The sequence below is a fragment of the Symphalangus syndactylus genome, chromosome 7 (assembly GCF_028878055.3).
Source record: "Symphalangus syndactylus isolate Jambi chromosome 7, NHGRI_mSymSyn1-v2.1_pri, whole genome shotgun sequence".
Classification (NCBI taxonomy): domain Eukaryota; kingdom Metazoa; phylum Chordata; class Mammalia; order Primates; family Hylobatidae; genus Symphalangus; species Symphalangus syndactylus.
In genome coordinates, this window is record NC_072429.2 from 78,873,728 (window position 1) to 78,894,829 (window position 21,102).

Below are 21,102 nucleotides of genomic sequence, written 5' to 3' on the forward strand. Positions count from 1 at the left end.
ATGTATTACAGGGATGATGAGAGGTTTTTTCTTTAATTGCATTTTAGATTATAGTCTAAAAGAAATGAGGAATATTTCTATTTATTTATTATTAGATTCTTGTAAAACTTCAAGTCCCTCAAGCCCAAGTCATTCGCCTCTTTAGCAGCAGGATAGATACAAAATTATAGCTATTTTGTGATTTTTATACTGTCCTTATTTTGAAAAACATTAAGAGTATATGTCTAGTGCATTTATGTCACTAAGGTGGAAGAATTTGAATATTCTCACTAGCTAATTTACATCCTAAAAGTTATTAATGCTCATTAGCAATTTTTGAACTTAAAAATATGAGTTAGGAAATTCCCTAATAATAAACACCCAAATGCATTTTCTAAGGCTTATTGTGTGCAGTTTGAAAGCTACCACCATAGATGTCATTGTTGTCTTGGCATAAAATCTACGAATATGAGAGAGCTGAGAATCCTAAGACCATCCTTCCTGTCTAGGTGATTCATTTTATTGCCATTTGCAGCACTTGATTGATATGCGTGACAAAGGGAAGTTTTTACTCTTTAAGCATTTATCACTCAGTAGCATCATGCCAATTTGCTGTTAAGTTTTATGTTTAATGTAAGCCATTTCCTTATAGTATCAGTGTGACTCTAGACTTCTAAATGTTGGGAAACTAAGTGCAAATGATACAGACATGCAGTATTTTTTGCAAGCAGAAAATTGATAAATATGCATTAGCTGTAGTGGTAAATATGCATTTACCACTGTAGAAGTTTGTTTTCTGCATTTATGATGTACATAACTTGAAAAATCAGATTTGAGAATGTTTCCAGTATATTATACTGTAATTAATGTCCTTTCTAGTGGCATATTTTTAAAAATAGTACCTCCTTTATCACTATAATTCATTGTTGGAGATGACTAATGAGGTAATTGCAAAGGCAGAATGTAGCATTTATATATGCTAAAGAAAGAGACTGAGTTTATTTTTTAACCACATGCACTCACAGAAAGAAAACCTAATCGTACCATTAAAGAAAATTCACAAGCAATTGAAGCTAAAGATTGATGTACTATGTAATTGAGTCCCATCATAATAATTTAAGTATGTTTAAAGCATTTTTATTGTGGAATTAATAATTAGAACATGACATATATTTAAGGCCTTTATATTTCAATTTCAGAGATGAAAGCTTTTAAAGACTTCTGAGAAGCGTAATTATAGCTCATGAACAGGACTCTATCATGGACATTGGAGAGGGAATGTAGGAGATTCTTATGAGGCACAATAGATGGAAAATATTCCTCAAGCAAAAATTGTCATGATTTATAGATGTGATTTAGAAAGGTTTCAGAATAAACTACATCTTCATATGAACTGGCTTTACTTCTTTGAGCAGGAAAAGTTGGTGAATAATTGGATAATTTTTTTCTTTAATATGTCCGGAACATTTGGTATATTCCATCACTATTGGTATCACTTAGATCATGTATATTTATTTAGCTCTATTAGAAACCTTTTGTTTTTTCTTTAGTAGAGAGTGATCTAAATAATCTCGTTTAATTATTAATAACGTGAATTTTAAAAGTGATTGAGCTTTTTATTTTCCCTTTTTGCGTTTGCGCTTGATGAGTGTTCCATACATTCTTTGCCTTCATCTCTGAGTTCCTACTTAGTCCTTTGCTTACTTTCTTCTGATCTTTGGCTAACTCTTGGGAGTTATTTTTCTAGCTAAATTCTTTTAACTAAATCTAGCCATGTTTTAGATATAAAGACAAAGCTAAAGACTCACTGTATCTTCAAGATAACCTAAAATAAATTGGAATCCTATTTTATTTGCTAAAAATAATCTCGATGTTTAAATTTTATTCTAATGTTAACCATGTAAATTTACTGCTGGATTTTGAATACTTCCATGAATAGTTTCTTCATAGTGTATTTTCCTCTGCCTTAAATTTGGCCATTTTGCCCTGACTATGACCTTTCTTGTTTAACCCTAACTGGCTAACAAATGCAGAGCGAACCTCAAAAGAGCATTGTTTTCACTTTTAAATAACCTTCTTCAGGGATTTTCAAACTGTGCTCTGGGGTCCTAGGGGCTCTTTGAAGATGCCTCTCTGGCCTGTCCGGGAAGGACACAGCAGAGTAGGTGGGGCCCTGGGCCTTCAGCTAAACCTCAACTACAGCAGCTTCACTTTTATCTTACTTGTTAGGCTTTCAGCATTTCATGCTTAAAAAAAATTTAACCATTAACTTAATTTGAAAACACTCATGGATGATAATAATAATAGTAGCTTTTGTTTATAGAGCACATATCTTGTCCCAGACCACGCTTTAAATATTTTCAAACACTTTTTAAACCCTCTAAAATGTGCTTTCATCATCCCTGTTTTACAAATTAAGAAACTGAGACTTAAGGAAATAAGCAATTTACCCACAGCGTCATAGCTACTAAGTGACAGATTCTGAATTCAAATTTGGGTGCATCAATTAATGTATTAGTTTAAGCCAGGAATGACAAATACAGGGTAATTGTGCCCTCACCCCATATTCCCACACCTGAGGCAGACAGGACTAATGGATGAAAACAGTCTTTTTTGCTAATCACCAACACAGCCTTAGAATCTTTCTCAGCAAGGTGCTATGGGCCGTCAGTCCAAATCTATTGGTGTTGGCATTAAATGAGGTCTATTTACTTCCCCTACTTTAAGGTGAGATATTTGTGGCCCCACACTTCAGCATAGGAAGTCTCTTCAGCCCTAAAAGTGTTTGCCAGTTGATTGTTTTGATATTAATAGAAAAACACCAAATTATCTTTGATCCTAAATGTACTTTATCATAATGAAGGTATTCTGTGAACTAAAATCCCTAACTGTATCATCTTCATTCTGACCAACTTCTAATACAGAAGTTTTGTTTCTGTATTTATATATTTGTAATCTGTATAATTTATATGTTGATAATTATAAACACCATACTGTCCTCATAATCAGGATCATTACGGCTTTTTAAAAAACAAAAAACAAAAAAAAATTCACTTTGAGTAGCCTAGTGGAATAAAGACTTAAAGTAATTTATATTCTGAGACCTAATATTTTAGCTGTGGGGTAGAGGTGGTGAGGGAGAGGGTGGAGAACTCATGCTTGGGGTAAGTCAGCCAGTTTCCATATAGCTGAGAATTTAGTGGTTTGAATAACCTTCACTGTTTCCACTACCAGCATGCCCTGCCCAAGAATGTCATAGCCACAGGGCTGGGTGAATGCCCAAACATTTTAAAAAAGGAGTATACACAACCAACCCCCAGCTGATTTTTTCAACTGCTCTTGCCAGGAGGGAACCAGTAGTTCCTGGGCTGTACCCATTCTTACCAGGGAGAGCTGGATGCAATTAAAGTTTTTCCTGTTAGGTGCAAGACTTTTTGAATGACTCATCATAGTTCCTGCTCAAGACGTGTCAAAGAGGCCCAAGGCTATATTTAGGAACTTACTATGAAATTGCCTGTCAGTTCCAACCAATTTTTCCAATATAGTATATATGGAGAGTTAGTAGCAAGTAACTTTAAATACATGAAAAGGTTTTTGTTGTCATTTTTTGTTGTTGCTGTAAACTGGTATTGAAGATTTTCTTAAATGGATGGACATTCCTTTCATTATGAAATGATTTAACACCCATTCAGCATACACATGACTATACTGGAATGACCCTCATATGACCATTATCATGGAACCCATTAAATTCTTGTTTAAAAAAAGTTTGAGTATGTCTTAAAATGTTTTCTATACGAATAAAAAGGATCTTCCTAAAAGCTCTTTCTGATGCACTTTTTTTTCTTTTTTTTTTTTTTTTTGAGACGGAATTTCGCTCTTGTTACCCAGGCTGGAATGTAGTGGCACAATCTCGGCTCACTGCAACCTCTACCTCCTAGGTTCAAGCGATTCTCCTGCCTCAGCCTCCCGAGCAGCTGGGATTACAGGCATGCGCCACCATGCCTGACTAATTTTGTATTTTTAGTAGAGATGGGTTTTCTCCATGTTGGTCAGGCTGGTCTCAAACTCCTGACCTCAGGTGATCCGCCTGCCTCAGCCTCCCAAAGTGCTGGGATTACAGGCGTGAGCCACCACACCCAGCCTCTGATGCACTCTTGAGTATTTTTGTAAAACTAGAGATTGTTGGACAGTGCTAAGGAGAATGAATCATAGTGATTGGGTCCAGTGACACTTGGATAGTGCTACTAAGTATGAAATTCTTTTAAGAGAGTTTAAAGAATGACCTCCTGCTGATGAGAGTGTTGGAAAGTTCTATGGTTGCTGTGTAAGGTCAGCTACACACGCCTCCTGGTTTTTGCTTTTGTTGAGTAAGAGAAAAGAGTAGCCAATTGTAAGTGGTCGTATTCCTAGTTGATCAGGACTTGCTAAAAAAAAGACAAAGCCATTGATTCAATTACCATACGTGTAAGAGTTTTAACTAGGATTAGTAGCCCACATGAAATAGAAAGGCCAACCAAAGAACTAGTGATTCTAAGGTAAAATTTCCAGAAATGTAGAAAAGAACACAAGATTGGAGATGATACCAGTTTTATATAAATGGTGATTGATAGCTGTTAAGGTTTGATGAGACAGGTTCACGTATGTCTGTTTCTTTCAAAAGTTTGTTCCCCTGATATTTCTTTCTTTCTTTTTTTTTTTTTTTTTTCTGAGACAGTCTCGCTGTGTCACCCAGGCTAGAGTGCAGTGGCACAATCTCGGCTCACTGCAACCTCCACCTCCTGGGTTCAAGGGATTCTCCTGCCTCAGCCTCCCAAGTAGCTGGGATTACAGGCGCCCACCACCATGCCCAGCTAATTTTTGTATTTTTAGTAGAGACGAGGTTTCACTATGTTGGCCAGGCTGGTCTTGAACTCCTGACCTCATGATCTGCCTGCCTCAATTACAGGCGTGAGCCACTGCACCCGGCTGGTTCCCCTGATATTTCTAAGTCACTGTTTATTAAAGCATGTAAGCCTAAGCATAAAAGTTAATTTTTTTTGAAAAGAGACAGGGTCTTGCTCTGTCCCCTAGACTATAGTGCAGTGGCGCCATCACAGCTCAAGCGATCCTCCAGCCTTAGCCTCTGAGTAGCTGGAACTATAGGCACACACCATCATGTCCAGCTAAGTTTTTTAAGTTTTTTAGGGGTTTTTGTGTGTGTGTGCTTTTTTGTTTCATTTTGTTTTGAGACAGGGTCTCCCTCTGTCCCTCAGGCTGGAGTGCATTGGCATGATTGCAGCTCACTGCAGCCTCAACCTCCCAGGCTCAATCAATCCTCCCACCACAGCCTTCCGAGTAGCTAGGACTACAGGTGTGCACTACCACACCTGACTAATTTTTGTATTTTTAGTAGAGACAGGTTTTCGCCACGTGGCCCCGGCTGGTCTTGGACTCCTGGGCTCAACCTATCCACCGGCCTCGGCCTCCTAAAGTGCTGGGATTACAGATGTGAGCCACCGTGCCTGGCCAAAGCTATTATTATTTTTTTAAAGTAAACATGTACTGCAGCTACCTGATGCTACCACATATTAACTGCATGAAAAATATTCCATAGAAGTGACTGTGAACTTACAAACATGTGAATGGAAAGTATCATGAGCTACAAATTGAATATAATTATTTTTTTCTTAATGACTTTGCAGAAGGGATCTGATACAAGCTTAATATGAATACTAAAAACTGCCACTTTTAGCAACTGAAGCTAAAATATTGTAAGATCAGAATACTCCCATCTTGTGGACTGATAGAAGGCTATTTATTACAATTTTGGGGAAAAAAATTTCTCATTTTTTAATGTCGAGTCAGTTTGAAAAAGGGTTGGTTTTTAAAAAAAAAAATTTTTTTTTTTTCTTTTTTGAGACGGAGTCTCGCCCTGTCGCCCAGGCTGGAGCGCAGTGGCGCTATCTCAGCTCACTGCAAGCTCCGCCCACTGGGTTCACGCGGTTCTCCTGCCTCAGCCTCCCGAGTAGCTGGGAATACAGCCGCCCGCCACCACGCCCGGCTAATTTTTTGTATATTTAGTAGAGACGGGGTGAACCGTGTTAGCCAGGATGGTCTCGATCTCCTGACCTCGTGATCCACCCGCCTCGGCCTCCCAAAGTGCTGGGATTACAGGCATGAGCCACCGCGCCCGGCTTAAAAAAAAATTTTAATAGAAATAAAAGTCATAAAGTTTTTCCGTAAAAACGTATTGTTATTAAAATTTCTGGCCCGTAATTGATTTGTTGGATAATAGTCATTAGTATAGTGCTATTATAGCATTTGCCATCAAAATGCCATTTATGTGGCCAATACACATAAAAATTATCCAATGAAACTATTTCTCAAATATAAATTAAAACTAGAAAATGGATGATTTTTAAAACTATACTACTATCAGTTTGCAACTGTAAGACTAGATAAGATTTGACATTATTGGGAGAGCCTCTCTGGAAGCAATTTGGTAATACATTTCAAGAGTCATTAAAAAACGGTCATAACCAGGTATGGTAATGCACACCTGTAGTGCCAGCTACTGGGTAGGTTGAGGCAAGAGAATCACTTGAGCCTCAGAGTTCGAATCCAGCCTGGGCAATATAGTGAGACCCTGTCTCAAAAAAATAAATAAAAGCTTAAAAACTTGATGCCTTAAAAATGTACTCCTAGAAAACTATCCCAAAGCAGAGATGACTTTCATAAAAGGATGTTTTTCAAAAGGTAATTTATAAGCCAGAAAAAAAACGCTTGTTTCCAATATATATATTGGAAGAAATATGGGAAGAAATAAGTTATGATAGATCCTCATATTATAATTAGGTACCCATTGATGATAATATTTTCAAAGAAAGATAATATATTATCTTGTTTGAATATTAAGGAAAAACTAGTCAAACGCCATAGTATGCTTTCAATTTTGTATAAAAGATAAAAGAAACCCATCAGGGCCAGGCATGGTGGCTCAAGCCTGTAATCCCAGCACTTTGGGAGGCTGAGGCGGGCAGATCACTTGAGGTTAGGAGTTTGAGACCAACCTGGCTAACATGGTGAAACCCTGTCTCTACTAAAAATACAAAAATCAGCCGGGCCTGGTGGCGCATGCCTGTAATCCCAGCTACTTGGGAGGCTGAGGCAGTAGAATCACCTTAACCCGGGAGGCAGAGGTTGCAGCGAGCCGAGATCATGCCACTGTACTCTAGCGTGGGCGACATGGGACTCTGTCTCAAAAAAAAAAAAAAAGAAAACAAAAGAAGCATATGAAAATATAGAAAGGTATGATTAAATGAAGAAAAGTGAAAAAATCACCCACAATCGCACCACTTAGAGATAGTAATTGTTAACATTTTGTTGTGTATTCTCCCAAATAATTTTTATGCATATGTAGCTCTATGCGGGACTGCTTTTCAAGCACGCTAATAAATAGCCATGTCAGGTTTTTATTTTTATTTTTTATTTTTATTTATTTTTATGGTATTTTTGAGACAGAGTCTCACTCTGTTGCCTAGGCTGGAGTGCACTGGTGGGATCTCTGCTCACTGCTACCTCCGCCTCCTGGGTTCAAGCAATTCTCCTGCCTCAGCCTCCCAAGTAGCTGGGATTACAGGCACCCACCAGCATGCCCGGCTAATTTTTGTATTTTTAGTAGAGATGGGGTTTCACCATGTTGGCCAGGCTAGTCTCGAACTCGTGACCTCAGGTGATCCACCCACTTCGGCCTCCCAAAGTGCTGGGATTACAGGTGTGAGCCACCATGCCCGGCCATGTCAAGTATTTATAATCAGCAACTGTTCTGGTTGTTTATTGTCCTTGCCTACTGGTGGTAAGATACGTTAACTATCACCCTTTTCCTATCAACGTATTAATCAATCTTTTTTTATACTTTTAAAAATGTGACCATTAGCCAGGTGTGGTGGCTCACACCTGTAATCCCAGCACTTTGGGAGGCCAAGGTGGGCGGATCATGAGATCAGGAGTTCAAGACCAGCCTGGCCAACATGGTGAAACCCCATCTCCACTAAAAATACAAAAAATTCGCAGGGCGTGGTAGTGGGTGCCTGTAATTCCAGCTACTGGGGAGGCTGAGGCAGGAGAATCGCTTGAACCTGGGAGGCAGAGATTGCAGTGAGCCCAGACCGTGCTACTGTACTCCAGCCTGGGCAACACAGCAACACGCCACCTCAAAAAAAAAAAAAAAAAAAAAAGTGACCACATACTATGTTATCTGTCCTATAATCTGCCCTTTTTATATTTAACAATGTAGTAACATCTTTTGATGTTAATAAATACGAGTCTACTCCATTTTTAATAACTGCATTGAATTTCTGTGCTTAGGAAAGCCGTCTTCATTTTAAAATTACTAAAATAGTTGAATATATTACTTTCCAGTTAAGGTTAACTCTAACTCAGTGGTCGTCAGCAAACTTATTCTGTAAAGGGCCAGACGGTACATATTTTTGGCTTTGTGGGCCATACAGTCTCCATCACAACTAATCAATTCTGCCATTGTAGTGGGAAGCAGCCATAGGCAGCCAATACCTAAACAATCCTTAAACTTAACTTCTGCACGCTGAAATTTGAATTTCATACAATTTTACATGTTATGAAGTATTTTTAAATTTTTTTCCATTTGAAAGTATAAAATCATTTTCCCCTTTCTTTGCTCACCAGTCATACCAAAACAGGTGGCAGATTGCACTTGGCTCTCAGGCCAGAGTTTGCTGACCCCTCTAGCAGAATGCCTTCTTCCTTCAAAGCTTTCATCTCCTGCTATGAAGTCTCTCAGTGTCACACCTAAGTTTCCTTCAGTTAGATGCTAACCTTCTTGGAATATGTTCTTTTGATGGTACAGAGATGCCCTGGGTTGTAAAGCAAAAAATCACACCTCTGACTTAGCTTGTGTTTTTGTCACACGTTTCTGATCCAAAACATAAAATGATAAAATTCAGAGGTTGGAAAAACAACTTCATTTCTATTTTAGAAAACACAGTCATTTGAACATGTTTACTGAAAGCACTGATATATTTTATAAATTCAGTTTTTCCTTTCTTTTCTTGTAAAAGTTTCTCATTGCTTTTATACCTTTACTAAGAAAAAATTGCCTTAATATTGAAGAGGGAGACTTCCCTTACTGTTATCCTGTAAAAGCCATATTTCCCAAGCTGCATTATATACTGTATTTTATTATTGTTATTATTTTTTGGAGATGGAGTTGACTCGCTCAGTCACCCAGGCTGGAGTGCAATGGCACAATCTCGGCCCACTGCAACCTCCGACTTCCGAGTTCAAGTGATTCTCCCTCCTCAGCCTCCCGAGTAGCTGGGATTACAGGCACCCACCATCATGCTTGGCTAATTTGTATTTTTGTAGAGACAGGGTTTCATCTTGTTGGCCAGGCTGGTCTTGAACTCCTGACCTCAGGTGATCCGCCTGCCTCAGCCTCCCAAAGTGCTGGGATTACAGGTGTGAGCCACCACGCCTGGCCTATGTACTCCTTTTTTTAAAAATAATTTGTACTGCTTAAGTACTGCAGATTCTTTTCTTAATTGACTGCCACCAAGGAATATTGAATATCAAGTATTCTTCTAAGGGCTCAATGTGCATTATCTCATGCAGTTATCCTTGTGTCACGTGTCAGCCTTGTGTGGTAGGTACTTATATTTATTTTAGTTTATAAAAAAAAAAAATGAGTCAGAAAGGTACATAACCTGCCTAAGATCACTCAGCTAGCAAGTGCAGGATGGAATTTTTAATTTTTTCTTTTTGAGATGGAGTTTTGCTGTGTCATTCATGCTGGAGTGCAGTGGCACGATCTCGGCTCACTGCAACCTCCGCCTCCAGGGTTCAAGTAATTCTCCTGCCTCAGACTCCCCAGTAGCTAGGATTACAGGTGCCCACCACCACACCTGGCTAATTTTTGTATATTTAGTAGAAACGGGTTTTCACCATGTTAGCCAGGCTGGTCTCGAATTCCTGACCTCAAGTGATCCGCCCACCTTGGCCTCCCAAAGTGCTAGGATTAACAGGCATAAGCCACCCCCCGCACTCGGCCTAGGATGGAAATTCAAACCTAGATTTGTGAATCTTCAAAGATCACCAATGCTCTTGAGCAGTGCTAGCCTGCATCTCTGTGATTTGCCATTCTGAGGAAGTGCAATTTTTGGTATTCAGTAAGAACCTTGTGAAATGTTATTTTGATGTAATTGCAAAGGCTTGTCTCGACAATATCCATTTCCCATCCAAAAACAAATTACAAATTGGTTGGCCAGCATGATTAAAGGCTCAGAATGAATTAAGCCCCAAAACCTAATTATGTTCAAAAAACCCTGCAGTAGACAGAGGCATGTCTTTTTATCTACTTACTTTCTGCTGTATAGGTTATTTTTTTACATAGTCAAATCAATTTTGTTTTCTTCATAATTTCTGCTTTTGGTGTCTTTTATAGAAAGGATTTCCCCAATCCAAAATTATTAAAGTGATCATCTGTTTTCCTTTCAGTATTTCCCTTGAAGTAAACCAATCTCCAAGCTGTTCGTAAGATTGTTTGGCAATTTATTTAGAAGAAATCCATGTCAGAGGATCCAAATTTAATATGCTTTTGCTTTGATTTCAGTACCAAAAAGTTAGATAATTTTGCTGTGACATTATCTTCTCCCTTACAAGTTTTGATATCTGAATTTATAATGTTCAAACTTAACCCCACTTTTCAACAGATTCAGTTACCTTTGAAACTGTGTATCATGTTTATTAATTGAAGAGAAGCCCATGAGCTGTAGAAGAAAGCTCCTATTCCTAGGGATTAGTTCGGTATTACTATCTAAATAACTAGCTCACCATCATAAATGATTTCTTAAATGGTCTCTTATTAATTCCCCATGAGAGAGATAATTTAATTCAGAAATTGCCTGTTGCATAGCCTATCTGCGCACTTGTGACCCACAAATGGATGATCCATATGTTGCTTTGTGGAACAACTGGATAAAATTTCAATCTCCTAAAAGACTCACTAAATAAATTTTTTATCTGGTCATATAATTGAGATTTATAGTCCACCAAATGAGCTCTATTGGTTTACAGCTGGGAATTGGCCATAAAAACTTCATAATATCTTTTAAAAAACTATTTTCTATCTGATTCCACAGAGATATTTTGGTCTGCAGCCTTTATTTTCTGCTCCTTTATTTTCTGCTTTTCTACTGAGTAGCTTGTGAATTTACTTTCACTTACATTTCTTGCTATGCATTTTTCTGATTAGAAATGTAAAGCCATGAGATTTTAAAGGTAAGCGGTTAGAAAAAGCAGTGTACAAAATTGACAGAGGTTATAAATGTTGTGAACAAGAATAAAAGTATATATTCACAGAAAGAAATCTGGACAGATCATAATGTTTGCAGTGATTATTCCTGAGTGGTGGGAGCATGGATGATTTTCAGTTTCTTTGTATTCTGGTTATTGTCAAATGTTCCAGCAATGAGCTCAATTACTTTTACATAATTACAGAATATTTGGGGTCAAACATTCACCTATTTCCCTTTTACTAAAATTTATTGGAATTAACATCATTTGATATAGTAACTATTTCTGAGTTAAGAAAACATAATTAAGACCGCAAAATTACAATAATTATTAAGCCACTGGCTTATTCCATAGCACTGTATAAGCACAACATAGAATAAGAAGATGAAGATCCCAGAATGTGGAAACAGAAAGCTGACAAGTGATTGAGGAATGGTGAGAAGACACAGGTTCTGAGGACTGCTGGACAGCCTTTCCTGTTTTTAAAGAAAAGCTGTCTTAGAATGAGAGAAGAGTCATGAAAACCAAAAGGTTTCTGCATTTAATTCATTATTTAGAGGGCTGAATTTACTCTTTGACTTACTCTTTGATTACAAGCACTGGTGGTTATATTTTATTTATTTTGTGGAAATGAGTTAGCACATGTAGAAAACTGCTCTGAAAGGGGCTGAAATGAAGCCATTAAGACCGAAGTGTACTTTTTAAAAATCCAAACGTCATGATTTTGGTCTTGATCTTGGTGATACTTATATGGGTGTGTTCACTTTGTAAACATTCATCAAACTCTATACTTACCACTTGTGTACTTTTCTGTACGTGTGTTATACTTCAATTAAAAAGTTTACTTGAAAGAAAAAATCCCACCACAGCTGTGCTTCTGTCTTTTTGCAATGCACGGTGGTAGCCACGGTGTTTGGTTCCCCAGAACATTTCCTCCCTACGCCCACCTTTGGATCTGGCCAATCGCAGCAGCTCATCTCCTGCGCTCCAGATTGGTGGGTACGTATCTGAAGCAGGGCCAATCAGCGTCCTTTCCTGGATCCCTTTGGGTGAAAGGAGGCGAGAATCAAGGTGGTGGAGTTGGTGTGTTAATCCCTGCACAGTATTGTGAGAAGGAAGGACAGAGGTTGAGGTGTTTCTCCCAGCTGGTAAAGAGAAGCCGCAAGCTTTGCACAGGTTGACCTGTGATCTCTAAGTTGGATTTCTGAGTTCCTTGACACATGAGTCAGTTGCGGCAGCTAAACAAGGTGAATGTCTTTTTTTCCTCTGGATTAAATGACAGCTAAATTGAATTACTCAAAACCAGTGATTTTCAAAGAGTGCATCAGCATCACCTGAAACTTATTAGAAATGCACATCCTTGGGCCACACCCAGACCTACTGGACCCACTGGTGATGGGTCAGGGGCGGGGCCCCAGCAGTCTGTTGCAGCAGGCCCTCCATGGGATTCCAATGTGCTCAAGTCTAAGAGCCGCTGCCCTAAGCTTGCAACACACATCCTCTTATATCGCTATACCACACATAATATCTCTACCATAAATTGCTGTTGAGAATTTTTTTTTTTTTTGGAGCTCCAACCATGTATGCAGAATCCTAGGTGGAGAAAAGACATACAAGAAGCCAAGGGAGGTTCTTCTTACCTTCAGGTGCGGGTAAAAGTAACAATAGGAAATTTAGTTAGTAGTTAAAGCATTGCAAGACAAGAATTCATCATGCTTTTAATTGTAAGACTATGATTAATTCCTGATTAATTACCAAGTAAATGATGTGGAGGAAGAGGGAGATAAGCTTTGTAGTTAAACAGGACTGCAGAATCCTTTGTCCCTGGCCTCAGGCTTGCCGGAAGCTATTCTAGAAAGCTGGAGAAGCTTCTTCAGGGTTTATGCACCTCTTCCTCGCTTTGTCATAGTGTGGGCAAGTAATTGATATATGTAGATTCTTTAGTAACTTGCCAGTGCCCATTTACTAGTATTTCTACAGAATATGTATGTTCACAGAGGGAGTGCTTGCAATGTTGGACCTAAACAATGGCTGATGCTTTTTTTTTTTTTTTATCTGAGACTTTAGAAAGTGAGAATCAAAAAAAAAAAAAAAAAAAAGAAAGGCTGGCATGGTGGCTCATGCCTGTAATCCCAGCACTTTGGGAGGCCGAGGCAGGCAGATCACCTGAAGCCAGTCTGGAGTTCGAGACCAGACTGGCCAACGTGGTGAAACCCCATTTCTACTAAAAATACAAAAATCTCAGGGCGTGATGGCACACGCCTGTAAATCCAGCTACTCAGGAGGCCGAGGCCTGAGAATCACTTGAACCTGGGAGGTGGAGGTTGCAGTGAGCCAAGATCGTCCCACTGCACTCCAGCCTGGGCAACAGAGCAAGACTCTGCCTCAAAATAAATAAATAATAATCATAAAATAAAAAGTGAGAATCACTTTCATTATCTTCTATACTTTGACCCCCATGCAGTTTTCCCTGGACTGAGATGCCTCCGTTTTTCTGGCCTGAACCTCTCCAGATAGAACCAGTAAAGAGGGGGCTTCAGGCTCTGCATAACACCTAAGACTCTAGAGAAGGGGAAAGTGAGCAGAGGGAAGCTGGGGGAAGGGAGGTGGTGAGGATCCAAGCAAAGGAGTGGAAATTGGGCCTGGCAACTTGCTTTCCATCTTTCCTCCCCTGCCCTTTCTACCAGGTCAGATCCTCCTCCTGCTTACTATAGCACTGACATGTCAATAAAAATACTGCATCATGTAATACATAATGCATTTCAAGTGCCTGCTACAGTGCCTGGTATGTGACAGGTGCTTATTCTTAGCATTATTATTTTACAGTAATAGTTATATATTTTCCTTTTCATCTATCTTTTTTTTCTACTATTTAGTTATCTGCATGGCAGACTCTCACTCAGAAGCCCTTTCTATCCCTCACACCAGTAGGACTATATATATATATATTTTTTTTTTTTTTTTTTTTTTTTTTTTTTTTTGAGATGGAGTCTCGCTCTGTCACCCAGGCTGGAGTGCAGTGGCGCGATCTTGGCTCACTGCAAGCTTCGCCTTCCAGGTTCACGCCATTCTCTGGCCTCAGCCTCCCGAGTAGCTGGGACTACAGGCGCCCGCCACCACACCAAGCTAATTTTTTGTATTTTCAGTAGAGATGGGGTTTCACCATGTTAGCCAGGATGGGCTCAATCTCCTGATCTCGTGATCCACCCGCCTTGGCCTCCCAAAGTGCTGGCATTACAGGCCTGAGCCACCGCGCCCGGCCTTTTATAATTTTTTTTTTTTTTCTTTTTTTACCAGTAGGACACTATTAATCACACTCTTCTTCTGTGTGGCCACTTATATTACATTATGTTATGTTACATTATGTTTTGTTGTGTCTGCATTTCCTTCTTAACTGTGAACTCCTTAAATGACAGGGCCTAGGTTTCATTTTACACATGTTCGCATCTTCAGGGCAAGCACAGCACCTGGTACTTATTAAATGTGTGTTAAATTAATATTGGATAAATTGAGTCACAAAGAGAAAAGGGGAAATCTGAAAACCACATGCTTTACTTTGAGACTACTATCTATTGACATAGTATATGCCCACCTATTGCCCCGTCCTTGGGTTTCCACAAGCTGCCTCTTATGTATTATCTTTCACAGATTTCACTGTCCTACTTATTGCTTCTGAATTTTTAGCAACTATTTCCTTTCATGAAATATCTTGAGTTGCAATTTATTCCAGTGCTGTCAGCTTTGCTACATTATCCATTAAGAGCATTTTTCTTTCATGTTGGAATCTAAATCATTGTTAGCTATCATTCATTGAGCCCTTGCTATTTATTAAACAAATGTGTATTGAGTATCTACTATGCCAAGTACTATTCTAGGTACGTTATGAAATAAAAGAGACAAAAAGCTGTGCTCCATGTCTGGTGATAGGCCGTGTGTTTTCTATGTGTGTCATCTCATTAAATCACATGTTGTGAAAATGAAATTTTTCAACTCTCATGGCAAGCCTCAATCTAGAGAACTGGGAAATATTTCTAATTTATGTTCATTAATCTCTTTTATCTAAGTGACAAAAGAGACCATCAGAGTATCACTAACTATGCCATATTCTATATTTTATAAAATTTACCAAGTTTCCTTTGCAGCTCAAAGCCCATTATTGTTTAATATTGAGCATTAAAATTGCATCCTAACCCATGGACTACGTGCATCTCTGGATGTTTATTAGGTGACGTTAATAATTGTGCTTTGTACCCAGGCAACTTGGATAAGACCATTAAACTCCTGTGTGCCTGGGTTCTTATAATTATTACTATTATTAGGATGAACCACATGGCCCAGAAATTTGAAACACTCAGTTTGATTTGTAATCCCTGTTGCAACTAGGGAGTATTGAAGAGTAATTAAGAGATAGTTTATCTAGCTTTCTTGCTGAAATAAGATTTTTCAAAACACACAAAATTGTTTTACTGTGGTTAAAAAAAACACATAACCTAAAATTTACCATCTTAACCATTTTTAAGCGTGCAGTTTAGTAATGTTAAGTATATTCACATTGCCGAGAAACAGATCTCCAGAACTTTTTCTTCCTGTGAATCTGAAACTTTGTCCCTATTGAACAACGACTTCCTTTTACCACCTCCTTGAAAAAGCCCTATCTTTACAGGGCTTCCATGGACAATGTTTGCAGAGTTCAATCCTTTTTCTCGAAGAGGTCTCTGAAAGCACAAGAAGAAAATAGGCCAAAAAGAATTGGTTTCTGTGTTTTCCTTGAGGCATTTTACCCTACCCCGCTGTCAAAATTGCTGGCTGTCAGGAAGTTCCCTGAGTAGCATCAGGTCTTTTTTTTTTTTTTTTTTTTTTTTGAGACGGAGTCTCGCTCTGTCTCCCAGGCTGGAGTGCAGTGGCGCAATCTCGGCTCACTGCAAGCTCCGCCTCCTGGGTTCACGCCATTCTCCTGCCTCAGCCTCTGCGGAGAGCCGAGTAGCTGGGACTACAGGCGCCCGCCACCACGCCCGGCTAATTTTTTTTGTATTTTTAGTAGAGACGGGGTTTCACCGTGGTCTCGATCTCCTGACCTCGTGATCTGCCCGCCTCGGCCTCCCAAAGTGCTGGGATTACAAGCGTGAGCCACCGCGCCCGGCCAGCATCAGGTCTTTAACAGGTGACTCTGGCCCCGAGTGGTGCCAGGGAGTCAGAATGTATCTTAGTCTGCTTTGTGCTGTATACCAGAGACTGGATAATTTATAAAGAAAAGAAATGTGTTTCTCACAGTTCTGGAGGTTGAGAAGTTCAAGGTCGAGTGGCCAGCATCTAGGGAGGGCCTTCTGCATCATAGCACGTCAGAGGGCATCACAAGTTGAGAGAGAGCAGGGGGGTCGAACTGGCTTTTATTATAAGCCCCTCTTTTGATAACAAGCCACTCCTGTGATGGCAACATTCATCCATTCATGAGGCCAGAGTTCTCCTGGCCTAATCACTTCTTTCTTTTTTTTTTTTTTTTTTCTTTTTCTTTGAGCTAAAGTCTCGCTCTGTTGCCCAGGCTGGAGTGCAGTGGCAGCTATCTCAGCTCACTGCAACCTCCGCCTCCTGGGTTCCAGCAATTCTCCTGCCTCAGCCTCCTGAGTAGCTGGGATTACAGGCGTGTGCCACTGCACCTGGCTAATTTTTGTATTTTTAGTAGAGACGTGGTTTCGCCACATTGGCCAGGCTCGTCTCAAATTCCTGACCTCAAGTGATCCGCCCACCTTTGCCTCCCAACGTGCTGGGATTACAGTCATGAGCCACTGCACCCAGCCTGTAATCACCTCTTAAGTGGCCCCCATCTCAACACTGTTGCACTGGGGATTAAGTTTCCAACACATGAACTTTGGGGGACACATTCAACCCATAGCATAATGCCTTTTGCTTGTTTGTTCTGGGAGGACTTCTAGAAATGGGTTCTAGGAGATAAAAAGGCCATACAGCTGTGGGCTTCTCCTCCACCCCCAGCGCTGGCATTCTCCCACTCACAGCTCAGATAATGATCACGTGGCCTGCACTTAAATACCTCCAATGATGGGCCTCTCACTGCACCTGAGGCCAATGTTCCCTCATCTTCCCTTTATGATTACTACAGGTTGTGAGAAAACTTCACAAAACTGGCCTCTTAGGTACTTGAAAGTATCTAGAGTTACCTTTCTGGTCTGGTTCCTTGTCTTTTCTGCTTCAAGCTGCTTTCTTCTTCTTTTAGGAGACGGGGTCTCTGTCGCCCTGGCTGGAGTGCATTGATAGGATCATGGCTCACTGCAGCCTTGAACTCCTGGGCTCAAGCGATCCTCCCCACTCAGCCTCCAGAGTAACTGGGACTATAGGTGTGCACCACCAAGCCCAGCTAATCTTTTTATTTATTCTGTGCAGATGGGGGTCTTGCTATGTTGCTCAGGCTGGTCTCAAACTCCTGGACTCAAACAGCTTGCTGTAAGAGCCTGAAAGCCAGGAGACCTACTAGGGAGATACCTTTGTTTTTTTGCTTTTTTGTTTTTGTTTTTGTTTTTTCAAGATCTCTTTTTTTTTTTTTTTTTTTTTTGAGACGGAGTCTCGCTCTGTCGCCCAGGCTAGAGTGCAGTGGCGCAATCTCGGCTCACTGCAAGCTCCGCCTCCCGGGTTCACGCCATTCTCCTGCCTCAGCCTCTCCGAGTAGCTGGGACTACAGGCGCCCGCCACCGCGCCCAGCTAATTTTTTGTATTTTTAGTAGAGACAGGGTTTCACCGTGGTCTCGATCTCCTGACCTCGTGATCCGCCCGCCTCGGCCTCCCAAAGTGCTGGGATTACAAGCGTGAGCCACCGCGCCCGGCCTTCAAGATCTCTTTGATGTCATCCTTCCTCCCATTCTAACCCACCCCTGCCTTTATAGGCAAGCATGTCATCCAGGAATGTTCAGAGTACACTGTGCCCCTACCTTGGTGATGATGTAATCCCTCATCTCTAGCTAGGGCTTTGGGAATTGCCTCTTGCCAGATACGGTGTCCAGAGCGAGATCCAATAGCAAGTTCTATAACTTTAAGCTAAAGGGTAGCATGGTCAAAGAAAATCAAAGTGAACTGATCGTAATAAAGGTAATCCACTCAATTTGATTGGAAATAAGGCCATGAAATTAGATATATAACATAAAAACAGGCTGGGCCGGCTGGTCGCAGTGGCTCATGCTTTTAATCCCAGCACTTTGGGAGGCCAAGGCAAGTGGATCACCCGAGGTCAGGAGTTCGAGACCAGCCTAGCCAAAATGGTGAAACCCTGTCTCTACTCAAATACAAAAATTAGCCAGGCTTGGTGACAGGCACCTGTAATCCCAGCTACTCAGGAGGCAGGAGAATCTCTTGAACCCAGGAGGCGGAGGTTGCAGTGAGCCGACATCGCACCACTGCATTCTAGCCGGGGTGACAGAGCAAGACTCCATCTCAAAAAAAAAAAAAAAAAAAAAAAAAAAAAAAAACCGACTGAGCCTGGTGGCTCACACCTGTAATCCCAGCACTTTGGGAGGCCAAGGTAGGCATATCAGTTGAGGCCAGGAGTTTGAGACCAGCCTGGCCAACAAAGTGAAACCCTGTCTCTACTAAAAATACAAAAAAAAAAAAAAAATTAGCCAGGTGTGGTGGCGCACACCTGTAATCCCAGCTACTCAGGAGGCTGAGGCAGGGGAATCGCTTGAACCCAGGAGGTGGAGGTTGCAGTGAGCAGAGATGGCACCACTGCACTCCAGCCTGGGTGACAGAGCAAGACTCTGCCTCAAGAAAAAGAAAAGAAAAGAAACTTTAAAAATAAAATAAAATAAAAATACAAACCAGTGCTATTTCATCAAGAAACTGAAGAAACTGCTAATGAATTAAGAAAATGTAAAGGCAGACCCAACCCTGAGAAACATGTTGAAAGAACTAAGAAACAAGTAAAAATATTGTGAAACTTTATCAAATTTCATGTATATGTTTCTGAAATATATTAAAACCCAATTTTTTGACAAAGAGAAAGAAATAGTGCATGCTATTTCTGCACTGAGCCCTGTAAAGTGTGCTTTTGCGACAATTGGTACTGTAATAAATTCTAGACAGATAATTTATCTTCCACTATTTCAAGAAAGATTTCTGGACATTTCAAAGTGAACTATGCCTTTGAGTTGAAGATTAACTTGTTTAGAAGACTTTGTGCTGCCAAAAATACCAAAAGATAACAAAAAATAATAAAGAAATAAGCAGCTCGAACTTTGCTGATCTTTATGATAAGCTAATTCTCTCCTGGTTATCTGCCCTTTGAAGTTCCATTAACTCTATCCTTCACAGGCTACTGGGGCAGTACCTTACCAGTTTTTTGACCCTGATACACATAAGAAATATTGCAAATAGAAATCTAGAACAGGCATTCTGTATGTATGTATCCATATAACTAAGAAAAAGTTGTATTAAATATTTCCCTTACCACTTGCAATTTACTGATATTTTCTTTCCTTTTTCATTCCATTTTTCTGTCTGAAATCCTATTATATTCTTCTGTGTGTTTTGTTTTATCCTATTTCTTTTTTTATATTTAACACTTATTTATTTATTTATTTATTTATTTATTTATTTATTTATTTATTTATTGAGACAGGGTCTTGCTCTGTTGCCCAGGCTGGAGTCCAGTGGCACAATTTTGGCTCACTGCAGCCCCGAATTTCTGAGCTCAAATGATCTTCCCACCTCAGCTTCCTTGAGCAACTGAGACCACAGGTGTTTGCCACCACACCTGGGTTTGCTTTTTTTTTGGCAAGGGCGGGGGGAGTCTGGTCTCCATATGTTGCCCAGGCTGGGCTCAAGCAATCCTCCTACTTCGACCTCCCTCAGGGCTGGGGTTACAGGCGTGAGCTACCCTATTCCATTTTTAAATCTCAATTGTGACTCACAAAATTGTTTTTTCCACTTACTAATTAGTCTTTATGAGTAGTTTGAAAAACATTGCTCTAAAGTGTGGCAAAAGGTGAAAGCTAGAAATGTCCTCTCTGCACCAGCCCAAGAAGCTTTGCTAATCGACTTCATATTCACTTTCTACACTTCTTTTTCACTAATTCATTCATTCCTCATTTCACTTATTAGAGGAATACCTATGAAGCATCTGCCATGAGTCAAGCACTTGGCCAGTTACTGGGAATACATTGGTGAGCAGGAGAAATGTGGTTTCTACTTGTCCAGAGTTTAGAGGACTAACCCACTTGTTTAAAGTTACCAAACTTCCTCCCCTGTTGGGTGCACAGCAGTGGGCTGTCTTAGGGAACCTGAATCAGAAGAGACCTAAACACCAAGGGAGATGGTGGTGGAGTGAGGAAGGAGGCAAGTGTGCTCTTCTTTTTTTTTTTTTGAAATGGAATTTCACTCTTATTGCCCAGGCTGGAGTGCAATGGCACAATCTCAGCTCACCACAACTTCCGCCTCCCGGGTTCAAGTGATTCTCCTGCCTCAGCCTCCTGAGTAGCTGGGATGACAGGTGCCTGCCACCACGCCCGGCTAATTTTGGTACTTTTAGTAGAGACGGGTTTCACCATGTTGGCCAGGCTGTTCTCGAACTCGTGACCTCAGGTGATCCACCCGCTTCAGCCTCCCACAGTGCTGGGATTACAGGCATGAGCCACCATGCCTGGCCACAAGTGTGTTCTTATATCACGGCACTGGGGGTGCCGTGATATAAGAAACTCTTTACTCAAGAGTTTCCTAGTGGTAACAATAAATGCAGTCTTCAGAAAGAAAGGCATTTTACTTGGTTTGATAATATGATGATGAATAGCCTCTTTCCTGCTTCCAGTCTGATGG